The following is a 6,000-nucleotide window of genomic DNA, read 5'->3' as shown; positions in this document are numbered from 1 at the left end:
GGGGCCCCGGCCAGAGCTGCTGAACTCGGCCGAGCGAGGGGAGGCTTCCCGGGCACAACGGAGCCCTGTCCCGGAGCTTTGGCAGTGTGGAAGGCCGGGGGACCGGGCCCAGGGCCGTGGCACCCGACCCGGGGCCCGTTCGGGCCCCTGGACCCAGCCGGGGCTCCCAGGCCCGGCGGCGCAAGGGAAGCCTCCCTGGGCCCTCCGTACCCCGTCCCGGGGCAGCCCGCTACGCAGCAGGACCAAGGACAGCGCCCGGGATGGGGAGGCCGCCCTCCCCGGGCCCTCAGGGGCCCCGGCCAGAGCTGCTGAACTCGGCCGAGCGTGGGGAGGCTTCCCGGGCACAACGGAGCCCTGTCTCGGAGCTTTGGCAGTGTGGCAGGCCGGGGGACCGGGCCCAGGGCCGTGGCACCCGACCCGGGGCCCGTCCGGGCCCCTTGACCCAGCCGGGGCTCCCAGGCCCGGAGGCGCAGGGGAAGCCTCCCCGGGCCCTCCGGACCCCGTCCCGGGCACCCTGCCACGCAGCAGGACCCAGGACAGCGACCCGGGATGGGGAGGCCGCCCTCCCCGGGCCCTCAGGGGCCCCCGGCCAGAGCTGCTGAACTCAGCCGAGCGAGGGGAGGCTTCCCGGGCATGACGGCACCCCGTCCTGGTCCTTTGGCTGTGTGGCAGGCCGGTGGACCGGGCCCAGGGCCGTGGCACCCGACCCGGGGCCCGCCCGGGGCCCTGGACCCAGCCTGGGCTCCCAAGCCCGGCGGCGCAGGGAAAGCCTCTCTGGGCCCTCCGGACCCCGTCCCGGGCACCCTGCCACGCAGCAGGACCAAGGACAGCGCCCGGGATGGGGAGGCCGCCCTCCCCTGGACCTCAGGCCTCAGGCCTTCCAGGTAAGCCCGGCAATCTGGTCGCCCCGTTGGAAAGCATTGCGCGCTACTGTTGCAAACACATTATCTACCGGACTTGCTCTAGATGGCGCTCCAACATAAGGAATGAACCAACACCTTCCCTACTGGAATCGTGACGAGCTAAAGTCGTCAGCAGCACCGAAGGGGTTAAACATGCACTTAGAGACATTCATTCCCCGCCTGGCGACAATGCTGTTAGTGAGCTACATGCAAGTCTGTTGCCATGTGCGCCCTACATGTGGCCTTGATCCTTGTTATACATGGAGCAACATAAGTGTCTATTAAATCGAACACAAGAAAAATTGGTGTACAGGGCATAGCTTGAGCTCACGTATTTGAGGGTGCTCTTGTGCGATAATGAAGACAAGCATTTGAAATGCAATAGGTCTTGCCTGTACGAGAGTTTGATCTATTGGCTTTGTAAATGACAATACCTTGTTTTTATGTGTTTTGAAAACCTGCAAGCTGTGAGTAAACACGCCCTTTGTACTTACAGTTGTTGCTAACGAGAAGTACGGCTGGCAGTAACTGCTCCTCTTTTATTGCCAGCTTTGCTTTTTGTAGTCAAGGACTATAACTATAAAGGGCCAGTTTATGCACTTCTTGCAGGTTTTCAAACTACATAAATAAAAGGCATTGTCATTACTTTGCCAATAGCTCAAACACTTGCAAATGTGAGACCTATTGCATTGCAAATGCTTGTTTGGTTAGTTATCAAGCCATCTCTAGTTAGTAAATAAATAAACCTATGTTGTTTTGTAGGTGTGTGCATGAGTGTCAACTGTTTGCACGTGCTTACAAACAGATACTGCAGCAGTGTCATTGTATCTAATGTTTTTGAAGTCATATTACACAGTAGCTGTGATGCTGAAAAGCATTGCATACATTTTTGGCAAAGTCAGTAAGTTTTATTGGCTTTGTCAACACTTGGTGATCTGATTTTTGACAAAACACCTGTAAGGCAGATCTATTGTTTCCAAAATAATAAAATAAAGCACTGGTATCTTGACCGTTGGATTTCCAAATATAGTTAGTAAAGATTTAGGATAATTTACCAGTGTACAGAAATATGTGGAAATGTTCACACACCCATACCATAGCCAAACTTTCTTTTCCAGGTTGCTAGTAAGTATGTTCTGTTTGGGACAAACTCCTACTTGAATATGCCACAATATTACAAGTGTGAGTCTCTTTTTCAGAGGCTTGTAGCTGGTTCCTGCCCTTTTTATTTTCCCTTCTTGTGTCTGATTGTAATATTTCCCTCTCATCCCTCTCACTTTCCCCTGTGGGTTACTCCCAATTCATTCCACCTGCACATTAGGCCTAAGCAACGTTTAAATTACACTGGTGTAATTTGCACAATTTTCTGAATTTCGTGCTAAACAAATTTCACGAAATTACGATACTTTGCGTAATTATACGCCAGTTGCAGTAAAAATTAACAGCAGATGTGTCATTCACTCCAAAGATTTACTGCAAACACAAGGAATAACAGAACCTGAGTGGCTATTGTTCATGGAGCTTTTATTTGAACTTTTTTTGCGAGATATGCAACAGATAATGATGTTGTGAGGATGCATTTAGCCCTAAAATATCACACAAACTAATGGATTTGCATTTTTCGTTACTATGGGTAATGTGCAAAATTTTGCAAAAATGTTGCTTGATTAAGGAAACGCAAATTACGTGAATTTCACGCACCACCCACAGCACATTCCTCTTATTCCTCTCTTCAATCCCTCTTTCTTTCCTTTGTGTGTCCCTTCTCATTTTCCCTTGTTGTCGCTCTTTGTTCCTCCCACACCTTCTGCTCGGTCTGTCCTCCGACAACTTCCACTTTTCCCTTTGCGACATTCCTCATCTCTCCCTTCCACTAACTACTGGTCTGTGCCACCAAAATGAAGGCCTGTATGTCAGAGGTGGCTCATCAGCAAAGGCAGAGCAACGTAGGCCCCACTGCCGCAGAGCCAGCAGGTGAAAAATTAAATAATATAGTATCATTGTTTTCTTTTTCATTTGCCGGCTCTGAGCCAGCCAGAGCAGGGAGGGGCGAGGCCATGGGAAGGGGGAGGAGGAGGACTAGTTTGTGCACTTATAAGTGCGATGTGTGTTTGGCCGGCCGGCTCAGGCCAGCCAAACACACAGGCTGAGGCACACTTAAGTTTCTCTAACCGGCCTGTATTGAACAGCCAGGTTGGAGGAACCACACAGACTCCCTGTCCTGAGCAAAGCTTCAAACCATCCCGCTCTGGCCAATCCAAGGGACTGCACTGGGAGCCTCTACTGCTGTCTCAGTGTCGACGGAGCCTAGGAAGCAGCAGAACACCGAGGCGCGAGGAGCAATGCGGCTGGCAGCTTTAGGCAAGTGTTTTTTTGTAATTATTAACCCCCTGGGCTGTCCCTCCCGCGCTCCTCCGTGACCCCTCCACCTGTCCCACCAGCTCTTCATTGTGTCGGCCCCCACTGCTGTATGTAGTGAAGGCTAACTTGCCTTTAATAAAATCCTGTTATTGTACGTATGTTGAAATGAGGTTTTATGATAAATATTATCGCACATAAACTTGAAATATTTCTGTTAACTGTAAAACAATTTTTTTTAATGCTACAGCACTATTAACCTAATTTTTAATTAAAACTGTAATTAACATAATTATTCAACTAAATAAACATTTTATTAAAAATTACATTAAAAATAGATTCAAATCGAATGCAAAAAAGTTATTCTTTTTAATATGCATTGATAATTATTAAAAATGGACGTATATCCTTAAACAGAAGCATTTTTATTATATTAAAATACAAATACAGGTTATAATTAATCTATATATTTTTAAAAAGGTTGTTGAGATATTTTATAATTAAAGAATATGTAGCTTTTACTTTGATATATTTTTATATTTTAACTTTTTAAAGCAATTTCATATAACATTACTTCCTATGAACTTTTATTTTAAGTCTCTACTTTGATTATTTTCTATTAGAGAGTGTTGTAGTACCAGTGGTTGGCAATATGTGGAGCTGGACTTACTCTAGTTCTAGGCTGGAGCAATTTAACGCTATTTGCATTCTTTTTGGCTATAATAACAGTAGAACTGCAGTTTGTGTATATCAATTACTCTTTTGTGGTTGGGTGCATGTCCTTAGCTAAACCTCTCTCTGACCTTCACTAAACACCTCCCAACCCCCTCAATAAGCTATGGGTGGGCAATAATTCCGCTCTACCTGTGGAGTTTTGGCCATTCAGTGTTACACATGTAACGTGGAGTTCTGGCCAAATTCTGCCATCCACCGCATGGAGGAGTTTTTTCTGGCATGTGGCTCACCAATGGTAAGTTGGCAAGCGAGTGAAAGATTTGGCATCCCATATTGCGATTTTCAGTCGCTAGGAGTGCACCCGATGAGATTTCCCCATTGCGGGAAATCGTGGGTGGTAGCAACCGTTTGCAGTCAGAAAGCTAATGCTTTAGTAGAAAATCTACTCAAGCGGCAGTGCACGCCGGCACCCCTTGTGTTGCCATGCATGCTGATTTTTCAGCACAGAATGAGCTACCCATGCTGAAAGTTAGCGCGAGCAGTGCAATGTGCCAAATTTCGCTTGTTCGCAGAATGTCATGGGGTTTACATGTAAACTGCGCGGAATTCTGCAAAGTGATACTACGTGAGTTCCGCCCACCCGTAACGAAAACCCTCTTATTTTGTAGAAAGCACGCCCTATCAAAAATGTACTTGTTCGCATCCAATCGTACAAATCAATACATATTCTGAATCAGCCTGCGGTTGAATCTTAGGTTCAGCAGTAACGTGCAGATTGTTCTCGATCGAGGCCGTGAATTCTGGCGTGTGATTGCACATCTAATATTGACACACAGAATTAGGAGCAATTGGAAGCAATTTGATGGAGACTTCCAGGAACCAGCACTTAGTGTGATATGATATTTGAATGATTTATGTCTTAGCCTATTCTATGCTCATGACGAGCTCAGTTCGTCATGAGGCACAGTGCAGCTGCACTCATGACGAGCTGAGCTCGTCACGGCGTTGGAACGTTCGTACGCAGGGATAATTACCCCGCTGTGCTGAACGTTCGAAAAACTGGTGTGGTTGTGACGAGCTCCACTCGTCATGAGTGACGAGCCAAGCTCGTCACAAGCACAGCAGCTCTGCGCGCGGCTCCCCTCCCCCCCCCCGCACAGGGGAGGAAAACACCCTGCAGCGAAGGGGTTAATGAGACCAGAAGAACAATTACTGGTTGGAAAGTCAGAACCCCTCCCTTGGCTGGACTCTGTATTTAAATTACACACAGGGTTTTTTACATGATAAGATACAAACCCCATTCAGAGTACTGGCAATTATATGACAACCAGGTAGTTTTATACAGTGTCTTTTTCAATGTTTTCATGGTTTATGTGTTTGTCACTTGAGCTCTGCATTGTCTGCACTATCATAATATTTGGCTCAGGGATCCTTGGAAAAAAAGACAAATGTATGTAGGGGTCTAACCAAGAGAATTGTGTCATGTACTTTTCTGGGTGTAAATTCATTATGATATGAATGACTGATGCATGCAGCATACCTCTGAAGCATAGAAAAAGGTTTGCATATAAGAGAGTCCCACAAGACCATTGTATTTCAGTATTCTCACCCTGGTCTACGTGGGCATACAGGCTCTCCCTTGTAATATACACACATCCATAGACATGACAGCAATAGCAGCATGCTGTACACAGGTGCAGCAATAAGCATGGCTCAACTCACACTTAGAATTAGGCAGTCTTGCATGAGCTGTACCTTGCCTCTCCTGTTGAGGAGGGCCTCATACAGTGGCGTAACACAGGGCTCCGCGGTGCGTGGTCCCCAAGCTCCGAGGGGCCCCTTCAGCACAGCACTCTGGCCGGAGATCTCCTGATTGAGTCCAGAGGGGGCCCCACCAGGTGCCTTGCAGGGGGCACCCTCCAGTTTTGTTACGCCAGTGGCACCATGGGACCCCTAACAGTTGCTCAGTTAGACAAAGTAGGGCACAAAGTACAGAGAAGAATCATTGGAAGACTCTGGCATGATTAGGGACCCCGGCTCCCTTTACAGCTAAGCACAGAGTCAC

At 47.9% G+C, this 6,000-nt stretch overlaps 2 protein-coding genes across 2 annotated transcripts in view; both read left to right on the top strand.

Moving 5' to 3' along the window:
- Positions 1–3,022: 3,022 nt before the first annotated feature.
- The window catches only part of LOC147710556 (torsin-4A-A-like), a 120,725-nt gene continuing 117,747 nt past the window's right edge, over positions 3,023–6,000 (top strand). Inside the window, exon 1 of the mRNA XM_086921222.1 lies at positions 3,023–3,263. The gene's annotated coding sequence lies outside the window, so the exon portion shown is untranslated. The remainder of the gene's footprint in view (positions 3,264–6,000) is intronic.
- The window catches only part of LOC147710555 (torsin-4A-A-like), a 174,648-nt gene continuing 171,792 nt past the window's right edge, over positions 3,145–6,000 (top strand). Inside the window, exon 1 of the mRNA XM_086921229.1 lies at positions 3,145–3,263. The gene's annotated coding sequence lies outside the window, so the exon portion shown is untranslated. The remainder of the gene's footprint in view (positions 3,264–6,000) is intronic.

The sequence above is a fragment of the Lissotriton vulgaris genome, chromosome 5 (assembly GCF_964263255.1).
Source record: "Lissotriton vulgaris chromosome 5, aLisVul1.2, whole genome shotgun sequence".
NCBI lineage: Eukaryota > Metazoa > Chordata > Amphibia > Caudata > Salamandridae > Lissotriton > Lissotriton vulgaris.
Note: the sequence above shows the minus strand (reverse complement) of the source record. Positions and strands in the feature narration are given on the sequence as shown.